The sequence below is a fragment of the Balearica regulorum genome, chromosome 18 (assembly GCF_011004875.1).
Source record: "Balearica regulorum gibbericeps isolate bBalReg1 chromosome 18, bBalReg1.pri, whole genome shotgun sequence".
Lineage (NCBI taxonomy): Eukaryota > Metazoa > Chordata > Aves > Gruiformes > Gruidae > Balearica > Balearica regulorum.
The window spans coordinates 10,681,562-10,692,336 of NC_046201.1; the positions used below are offsets into that span (position 1 = coordinate 10,681,562).

General features: G+C 47.0%; 1 long non-coding RNA gene across 1 annotated transcript; it reads left to right on the top strand.

The window, feature by feature from the left end:
- Positions 1-5,986: 5,986 nt before the first annotated feature.
- On the top strand, positions 5,987-8,149 carry LOC142604396 (uncharacterized). The gene is made up of 3 exons (XR_012838260.1): positions 5,987-6,442; positions 7,328-7,552; positions 7,737-8,149. It is a non-coding gene; the product is annotated as an uncharacterized LOC142604396 (long non-coding RNA).
- The last annotated feature ends 2,626 nt before the right edge of the window (positions 8,150-10,775 follow it).

Sequence of the window (10,775 nt, forward strand, 5' to 3'; positions counted from 1 at the left end):
ACCTGGTTAACACGATGGAGGAGCCCGACTCGGCTGTCGGCTGCACCTCGGAGACACTTGCGTTTCTTCAATCGCTTTTTCATGGGAGACAGCCAGATGTAGAGTGTCAGCTTTCTCAGAAAAAACACGGTTGATCTGTTGCCCGCACGCGTTGGATGGTAATACATAGATGATCGATTGTGAAAATATTTAAGGTTCCGGTGAGAGCCCTTAGTCATCCATGCAGTGAGGTAAGAAGGGCCCTTTGGCTCCGAGGCACGGTTTATCCATCTCACTGGATGCCTGTGTCCTTGTGGCGGGGAGGAGGGAAGAGCTGCTGTGCGAAGAGAGGCCACTCCTCTCCCTTCGTGTGAATCTCTCTGGTTTGGGTGCCACCGGCCGGACATGCGCGGACCCTTCACCTCGTCACCCCCATCTCTGCCGGGCACGTGGGGATCGGCAAAAGAAACTGCCTTTTCATTTGGGGTGGGGGAATCCTGCTGTGAAATGAAATGTGGAGAGTGGAGTAAGAGTTACGTGGTGAGGGCTGAAAGGATCTACTCTCATTCACCAGGGCGAGACTCTTCTGCCTGAATGGAGATGCCACCAGGTGAACGAATGGGCTCCAGCTCCCTGCGCCCGAGACCAGCCCTCCATGTGGTTCCTCACCTCCTAAGGTTCCTGCCTAAAGCAAGCAGATAGTAGCCCTGAAAGTGCCTGGTTTTCTCTGTTTCTCATCTCCTGTTTTCTTCCATGCTGTGTCTGTGGTCAGTCACCCTGCGTGCTGATTTTCTCCTCCATGCGTCATGCCACGAGGTTTAATTTTGGGGCCGGCTGAGTCCTCGGCTGCTCTCTGCACGCTGCTTGGGTCTCATTCCAGAAGTGCATAAAGCCTCTCATTTGTCATTATTAGACTTAATTTGGATAAAAACGCCACAGGTTAGATCTTTCTTACAGGACCTGATTGTCAAGTAGTTTTAAATCACAAACCAGTTTGTCACTTCAGATTCTTAGGAAATCCAGTCTGTGTTTTACAACTTGGTAAGTCTGGGGAACGCGCACTGGGATTTTCACACGGGCTATTGCTTTCTATGCGGGAGAAAACCCATAGCTATTGAAAATCTGGGGTTACATTTATTAGGAGGTTCTGGAGCTCTTTCTGCCTTTCCTTGCTGATCCCAGGTAAGAAGTATCCAGCTAAAACTGATGCAGGTGTTCGGGGAGAAAAGGGATGTAAATGAAAATACTTCCCGAGCACAAAGGTAGAAGCGGTTCACGCTAAGCAGCAGGATTGCTGCGTCCCGCGGGATGCCTTGCCATGTACTGCTGGAGCACTCCTCAGTGTGAACAGCGGTGGGTGTAGGAGGGAAACAACATTAGCTTGCAATAATCAAGTGTATGAAAATTAGTAGGCGTTTGTCATGCAAGCGTTGTTTGGCTGAATTTCCCCTAAAAGAGAATTCGGCAAACCTGGAAGACACTATGACACACAAGTGCTTCTGTCTGCTCCTTGCGCAGCTATCTGTGGCAGCTGGCAAACACCAGACGAGCTCTGGGCGTGGGTATGTTTCTTCCATGCGCTGATTTGTCGGGTCTTGTACCGCAGAATGTGTCAGATAACGGCAACTGCCCGTCTGTGAAAGGGTTTGGTGGCACCTGTGCCGTCAGAGGGCGTTTAATGTGATGCTCTCAGAAATGGGGTGTGTCTGGGCTGGCCCCTCACTGCACCAGTCCTTCGTATCTTTTTACCAGGCTGATATAATACACCTCCCTCTCCCTAATTCATTGATACGGTCGTGTTTTTTACGAAGAAATTGCAGAAAATAGTATACATAAATGACAATTTACCAACAACCTTCCAAGACTGAGCTGTTTGGGGGGGCCTGGAGCGGCCCTCCGAAACTCAGCCAGTGTGCTCTTAAAAGAGGAGAGAGGATTCTTGCACAGAAAGCAGCGTTGGTTTCCACCTTTGCGGCGTGATTACATGACTGACTTCATTAACAACTACCCGATTGTGACGAACAGGAAACAAATCTGCCCGTTGGAGTGAGATACGGTCCGGACTGTATCGCAGACCCTGTAATTCTAAGGACTGAATTCGCTGCAAGATGCTTTAACGCAAAGTATAGTGGGAACAGGCAAGCCTGAGATCTTGCTGCGCTGCTGCCGGGAGGTCCCACGTAGCTCTTGAGTTTATGTGAAAGCGGCAGCTGCCAGGACTTGGTTTAAGCCGTTATCTCAAGGAGGCGGTTGGCTCTTTCCTGCCTGGGTCTGGCCCAAATTCAAAAGCAGAAATGAGACTGAAGGAGGAGTGGGTGACTGCGACTGCTTTTATTATCTTTCCCTTTATGTCCATCTTGTGGATTAGCTCGGGTTGGACAAAGAAGCACGAGGGCCTGAGCCTCTCGGTGCGTGTTGAAGGTATTGTTAGACGGGGCTCCACCGCTGACTAGCAGCAGACTGAAGAGGCTGAGCTTCTGCTGATACCCAATTAGCTGATTATCCCAAAGGGAATTGAAAATGAAGGTTATCTTTCAACTTGTGATGAGCTTCCAAATAAATATTCAACATGCATTTAATAAGACAGTTTTATGCATTATTTAAGTATCAATTGATGGGTAGAAGACGAAACACTACACTACTGATGCTGGGGTCTGAAAGGCAAGGGCAGAAATCTGGTGAATGAGTCATTAAAGGAGATTTGTATCACTCATTTTACTGGATTATTATTTACACAGTAATCATGAAAAGAATTTTAGCAAGAATTCATTTATTTCGGTTGTTTGGGAATTTGTTGTTTTTAAAGCACGAGATCAGCAAGGGTACAAAATGAATGAGAAGATTAGGGAAAAGGGGATGTCGAGGCAAAGGTGATCCTGCTCCAGATCAGGGCAATCTTCTGGGGCCAGGGTGTAACTTTGTCCCTTGGAGTTTTGTGCCTGCTTCAGAGAGAATAACTCTTTCCTGTCAGGGGCTAAATCTTTTTCCTTGGAGAGTTTGATTCTCCTCCTGAGCTCACTTTGGGCATATTTGCTGGAGGCAAAAGCCCTCTCTGAGAAGTGAATCTGTTACTGAAGAACAGTCCGGCTCTTCATGTGTGACGGGAATTTTCAATGTTGTAGACCCTCAAGGGAAGTTTTGACTGTCATGTCATTCAAAGTGTTGCTGGATTGATCTCACAAGGTACAGAGCAGTAATGTGTCCTGTTCACATGGAGAAATGGTGTGTGGCTGGGGGCTCCAGCCTGCGCTGCCCCAAGGGCTGGTACCTGTGCTGATCTAGCAGACCTGACAGCGATGCCCATTTTCAACCTGTACTTTTCCCTCCCTAATATTTTTGCTCCTCCAGTGCAGGTTACCTGAAACCTTGAGGAGATGCTCTAGTTTGGTCCCATCCCTACCAGAAACCCAGGACTTGGACCAACGCACCATGGTTTCAACACCATGAAATGGTGGTGCTCAGCCTGGAGAAGAGAAGGCTCTGGGGAGACCTAATTGTGGCCTTCCAGTCCCTGAAGGGGCCTACAGGAAAGCTGGAGAGGGACTGTTTCTCAGGGAGTGTAGTGACAGGACAAGGGGGAATGGACTTAAACTGAAAGAGAGTAGGTTAGATGTTAGAAAGAAATTCTTCCCGGTGAGGGTGGTGAGGCCCTGGCACAGGTTGCCCAGAGAAGCTGTAGCTGCCCCTGGCTCCCTGGCAGTGTTCAAGGCCAGGTTGGATGGGGCTTTGGGCAACCTGGGCTAGTGGAGGGTGTCCCTGCCCATGGCAGGGGGTTGGAACTAGATCATCTTTGAGGTCCCTTCCAACCCAAAGTGTTGTGTGATTCTATGATAAATGTCATCGAAACTCTTCTGTGGGATAACTGAGAGCAGGATCGGCTTTGCCGTCCTGGGAGACACCACTTGGTTAATTAAATAAACCAGTGACCTCTCAGACAGGAGTGAAAACAAGAATGAAAGGAGGAGAGTGGGTTTTCTCCCCACCGCATCTCTGCCTCTCCAGTGCTTCGTTCTTCAGCTGCCCAGCAGGACTGAGCTCCTCCCGGCAGCTCAGGGTAGGCTCTGTTTTCCCTAACACCCCGTGGTATTCCAAATATTATTTTATGCATTTCTTTTTTTTTTTTAAAAAAAAAAAGGTGCTAAAATAAAAACAGAGGGTCTGTCCTGATTTGTGGTACTTCCTTTTTCAGTTCTCCGTTAACAAATTTATTAATCTAGTTGGGATTATTTGTCTTTCCTCTTACAAAATGTTTTTCCCTCCCAAGGAAAAACTGCCAAAGTATTATTAAAGGAAGGTCAGATCCCAGTGCCCTTTTCCTTGTTGATTCAGTGTTTGGAGAGAAAACTTAAAGGGTGTTTCTTTAAAAGGATGCTGTTGAGAAATAAGAACTTGAGTTCAGTTTGCCTTTTGCCTTTAATTTTCCACTTTTCCCTCCCTCTTTCACTCAGTGCAACATGACCTATTTTCTGTATATATGTGGTTTCCCAGTCTAATTTATCTAGTACTGAGTATTTGCATTTTCATTACTTTTAAGAAAGATTATATCTCCATTTTAATTGAAAAATCACCTGTTTTATTGGAAATATAAATAATTGTCACATGTTTTCACTGATTTTTATGGAGATTTGTTTTAAAGCCTTTATTTTGCATCTAATATTTTGATGCTCCCTTTAATTTGGTGCACATAGCTATATTTCTTAATATCTTTAAATGATCTCAAGCATATCAAAAAGGTAGATTTTTCAAAAGAGTTCAGAACTAGAACTCTGAATAATTGATTTTTTTACTTTTGGTTGTTAAACTAAAAAATGTTTCTTAATTTCTTTCTGATCACACTAAGAAGAAGATAATTCAGCAAAATAAATAGAATACCCTAAATGTTTAGATTGCTTCATTTTGCTTCAGCTGCATGCTCTGAAACCATTAAATCCCTCTTTCAAAATTTAATGCTGATGATTTTTTGAAACAAATGTACTCAGGAAGGAAAACTTTAAACATTTCAAAACATCTTCAAAATGCGACGCAGAAACATTTTTTTTCTATACCCAAATATACCCATTTTTTTCCTCCCTTAAAGAAGTTATGACCTGTTTCTTACCATGTAGTAGTTACCATGGGTCAGTTCCCATCCCTAGTTACTGTAGGGTCCCTGAAAAATCAGCAAAGAAAAAGACATGCCTCTGGAAGGTGATTCAACCTTCCTGCCTTTCTCTAATAACCATAGGGATAACACTCCTAAATTATGTTCTTTCATGTGTTTAAGGTCAGGGAGGACGAACCTGGGCCGGTGGATGTGCTACGTTCAGCACAGCGTACGTTGTGAAGTGCTTAAACAGGCTCGCTTCTACGTTTAGGGTGTAAATGTGTCGCGTTATACAGCAGAGGTACTGGGAGACAGTGGGGTTCGTAAGTGGAAGGCATTAACATTATGAACAATATGTAGATTAGTCTATATTAACAACCACATTCATTTAGCTGAAGTTGATGAGCCAGCAGAGGAGGCTCCTCATCGGAGCGAGTATTGTACCTGCGACCTTGGGTGGGGGCAGGAGAGGTCGTACTGTGAAAGATGGTACTACTCTTAAGGGCTCTTGATGCTTTTAAGGTGATGCAGGTATGTATTAATACCAATGCTTCGTTAAAGTCTAAGCAGGGCCGTTCCATCCTCTTAACGAGATATGTTTTGCTATTTCTGCTGGATAACCTAAAATACCTGTCCGGCACAGGCAGTTCAGGAGTGGGTGGCTTCTTGTAGGAAATATTTAGAGATTCAGATAGGCTAAGGCATGATGGAAAATATTTAAACACAAGGTGTCGTATTTTTATCACGGGATCTTTGTTTAAGTGTCTGTAAAATGCGAGTTTGCTGCTTATTTTGGAAGAAGGGCTAACAGTGTTTTTATTATCTCTGAGCATGCTAAGCTGACTCAGTGTAATGTAATTAATGAGGCCATCCTCCATCAGAGGACAGAGGTAAGAGCTACTGCTAATTACTTCACAGGCATCGGAGAAATGTTGCTGAAACAGGAGCTCTCAGAGCCCAGACGATGGTGTAGGAAGATGTTGATTCTTTGCAAGTCACCAGCTGCAGCACCGTGTGTTTCTGGTTTCTGCTGCAGAAGCTACTTCTGCTGGCGAGCGAGTGAGCACAAGGAGAGCGGATGAAGCTGCTGCCGCCTGCCCAGAGCGTGGCCCCCAGAGAACTCTGTTGGCTCAAGGAGCAGATATTTGCTCACACCAACATAACCCCACTCCACTGCCAATATTTCCTTCGGTCATGCTGGGACTGCTGAGGATAGCCTGGGCCATCTGAGGACAGCCTGGGCTCCAGCCTTCGCTCCCGAGCGAAGATGCACTCGATGGACAGTTTTGTTCTTTGCGTGACTGAGCCTGGAAGGTCAGTGCTGGTGACCTGATCCAGAAGGCAATGAAACGCCATACGGGGTGTTGACTATAGAGATCAGTAATGGCTTCCCTCCATGTCAAACACAGAAGAAAATGCTGCTGTTTTATAAACTTTCCCCAACTTTCCCATAATTGGACTTACGAGTAGAGTGGCCTGGAAGAGACTCTGTTATTCCCTCATCCATTTGTTCAGAGATGTGGACATGTGAGTGCTGGAAGCATCTATGGCCTTATCTAGCCTGACCTGCTGAATAGCAGACTATAAAATGCTGTCCATTAACCTCACCACTGAGCCCACTAACTCATTTCTGGCTAAAACATCTCTTCCGCTTTTGATCTGAAGAGACCGTGCGGTGGATAATCCACGTTTCCCTTAACTGTTTCTTTTGATGGCTAGACTGTCTCTCCGTTTAACGCAGTAATTATCCCTGCTGCTCCTGTTGTGTACCCGATCCATGGTTCCCTGTAGTTCGCAGTCCGCACACCTGAAGGTCAGGACTAGCTGGAAGGTTGCTGTAGGTTAGGAGGGAGATGGTGTAGGACCTCTGAGGTGTAAGGTTCAGGTCCCAGGAGCATGACCACGTTTTGAGGGGGGGCCCTTAGCGCTGGGGTTTGTTGGCAGCTCGGCTCGGGCTCAGGCCGGAATCAGTGCTGCCATGCCGGGGGGTTGCAGGGGGGTCTGCAGAGCTGGACGGGGTCCTGGGGGAATTGCTGGAGCTCTGCAGAGGATGGCTGCTCACTGCTTCAGCTGTGCACGGCGTCAGGGCTGATTCAGCAGGTTCCTGCTGGGTTGCCTTGGTCAAACTAGATGAGAAACCGTAGCGTTCGCCCATACCCTGCCTGGCTGCAGTGCTTTTTTCTCTTTGTTATCACAAGCCTTAAATTCACTCACAAAATCATTTGGCTCCTTGTTTATCTGCTTCCTTGGCCTCCATAATTACAGCTGCTGCTGAGACAGCAAGGCACAAATCGGGAGACCACCAGCACAGCCCGTGGGGAAACGTCGAGCCCCCTCCGCGTCGGGATGTGCTTTCTGCAGAGTGACTGTGCGAGTCAACGGAGAGATTTGCCTTTCTCCAGACTGAACAAATACGGCGAGGCGCAGCCTGCTCCACACTTCTGTAGCGCTGCCTGAGCAAACGAGCAGCAGCCCGCTGACTCCAGCAAGGTGAGCAATATTTCACTGGGGAAAAACTGTGGGTGAATATTGTGACAGGCAGCCTGGCAGCTGGAGGTTGCCTCCTGAACAGCTTTGGATTGACCATCTCTGTTTGCAGAGTGTGTTTTTTCAGGGATTGTCATTTTTAAGGGCATTGATTTTAATGTGTTTTCTTTGGATGGCAATTTGACAGCGGATGAATCGGCTCCAAGAAGGAATGGCGTTCCTTGGACTTTCACCTCAGCATGCCTTGACTGGAAGCTCTGGCTGTCAGTGGTACCCAGAGAGAGTTTTGTTGATGAAAACCGTTCCTTGGACCCCTTCCATGCAAGTACTGAAAGAATGAGCCATTTGTTTGGAGTATTGTCTTCTTCCCCATGGACAGGTGCCATTTTGAGTGAAACCATCTCAAACAGCACACACAACTCTCACGGGCGTTACACAGCACCGTGGCAAAGAACAGACTTTGAAGTTCACAAACTGAGTGGAGATCGTCAGATATTTGTGAGCTGATGGATAATTGGCACCGGGAAATGTTCACAACTGGCTGCTCATGAAAGCTTTTGAGGAGCTCCAGAGCCTGTGATTCCCTTCTGACACACCCAGTTTCTGGTAGGTCAGTGTTCGCAGCTGGGGCAGTTTCACTGGGTAATGTTCATTGGCAAAGCAGAAAGTTTATGACCCTACAAATGGCATAATGGCTTTTGTTCTCTTCTTGCATATGTGTTGGAGGATACCTCAACTGTAATGGGGTGAGCAAAGGTCTGGAATGAGAGGGAGTTCGGTCCGTTTGGCTAGCTGAAAAGAAAGTTTGGAGGCAATGCAATCATGGTAGGTAGTTCCGTGCACCAGGAGAAGATTTCTGATGTGTAACAGATATTAGAAGATCCCGTGGATGTAAGTTGGAAATAAGACAACTGTGGAGCAACATGGCAATAACCCAGTAGAGCAGCTGACCAAGGAAAGGGGGGAATTCATTCTAGCTTGGATGCTTCACCTTGAGCCTGATATCCTTCTGGAAGGGATGCTCTGGTTCAGCTGTGTGAGAGCTGGATAACATTACACAGTGATGGGAAAAACAAACTGAAAAATAATGTCCTGGATCTTTTCACATGCTGGGCAGCTTTCCCTTGTGTTACTGAGCTCACCGCAAAACCAGTTATTTCACCATTGAAGGGCAGTAGCTGCTCTGGGCTCTGCACCTTTTTACAGTTACTTTAATGGCAATGCAGGCTGGGTCTACACTCCTTAACTGGAGAGAGCTGGTTACGTGTCCCAAGGACAATTCAGAGCACCTCAGTTTGATGCTATAAGTAGACACATTCGTCCTCTTTCCAATATTGGGGCAACTGAATTACTTCATTTTACCCCAATATTTTCCTTCACTTTGGGGTTATTTCTGACTTGTATGTTCAACCATTTTTCTTTAAAACATGACTGGCTTTTAGACAAGCAAACAAAAAGTCACTTTGAAACAAAACAGTGAAAAGTCTGGTTCTGAAAACTGGCAAAATGATCTTGTTGTCAGCTCTGCGCCAGGTATCACTTTCTCTCTCTCCCAGCTGTCTGTGCATTGAAGTCTGCTTATGACTGCTGATGAAGACCTCAGTGCAGCCAAGGAAACAATGCTCTCAAGGGAATTGATGCCATAGAATCATCAGCGAATTGTTTAGGTTGGAAAAGACCTTTAAGATCATCCAGTCTAACCGTTAACCTAGCACTGCCAAGTCCAACCATGCCCCTAAGCACCATATCTACGCGTCTTTGAAATACATCCAGGGATGGTGACTCCACCTGTTCCAGTGCTTGACAACCCTTTCAGTGAAGAAATTTTTCCTAATATCCGATCTAAACCTCCCCTGGTGCAACTTGAGGCTGTTTCCTCTTGTCCTGTCACTTGTTATTTGGGAGAGGAGACCAACCCAATCTTTCAGGTAGCTGTAGAGAGCAATCAGGTCTCCCCTCAGCCTCCTTCTCTCCAGGCTAAACAACCCCAGTTCCCTCAGCCGCTCCTCATTAGACTTCCGCTGCAGACCCGTCACCACTTCGTTGCCCTTCTCTGGACACGCTCCACCACCTCAATGTCGTTCTTGTAGCGAGGGGCCCAAAACAACACAGAACTCGAGGTGCGGCCTCACCAGTGCGAGCACAGGGGGACGATCACTGCTCTAGTCCTGCTGGCCACACTAGTTCTGATACGAGCCAGGATGCTGTTGGCCACCTTGGCCACCTGGGCACACTGCTGGCTCATGTTCAGCCGACTGTCAACCAACACCCCCAGGTCCTTTTCCACCAGGCAGCTTTCCAGCCACTCTTCCCCAAGCCTGTAGTGTTGCCTAGAGTTGTTACGGACCCAAGTGCGGGACCCAGCACTGAGCCTTGTTGAACCTCACGCAGCTGGCCTCGCCCCATGGATCCAGCCTATCCGGATCTCTTTGTAGAGTCTTCCTACCCTCAAGCAGATCAACACTCTCACCCAACCTGGTGTCCTCTGCACACGATGTTTATATGGTTAATAGGGTTTATATTGCACACATTTCAAGGCTGTAGTGAAACTTTGGGAGCGCGGCAGTGCCGTGTGGCTGTGCAGGTGCCATCAGTGCGTCCAACAGTTGTATACACGCTTTCTTGGTGGGAGCAAGTGTTGGTTTTGGGTGGCAGGACTGTCTGCAGCCCCCGTTGCAGTTGTATGAGGCAGCGGAGCTGCACTCTCAGCACCAAAAGCTATTTCTATACAGTGTGTGTAGTGTTTTTCTCCCGAAAGGCTTAGCTATGATAAGGCAAGGTGGAATGTGACATAAATCACAATCAAATAGCTATGGTATGATGCTGTGTTTTTCCTCTTTCTCTTTGTGATATTCCTCTCAGTTCATCAGTTTTATAGCCGGGGCTTGGAAAGGCTCTGTGCCTGATTCTTGTTAAAAGTTGCAGATATCTGTTAATGTCGGGCAGCTGCTGTCGTAGAGTTTCGGGGCTGCAGGTCACTGTAAAGGGATTTGGATAGCACGGTTCCGTCTGAGGGGCTGTCTTGTTAATTCTGGTATATTGGATGACTCCTGGAAGCAGTTTTCCTGGGCTATTACAAAGGTTTGTAATAAATCTTAATGAGGCACCCCTGCTGTGATAAATCATTTGCTTCTCTAGTAGGACCTTAGCTTATGGTCCCCAGGGAAAAGAGGAGGAACCTCAAACCCTCCGTCAAGACGGTGTCAGTGGTTACCTGGCTGTTTAC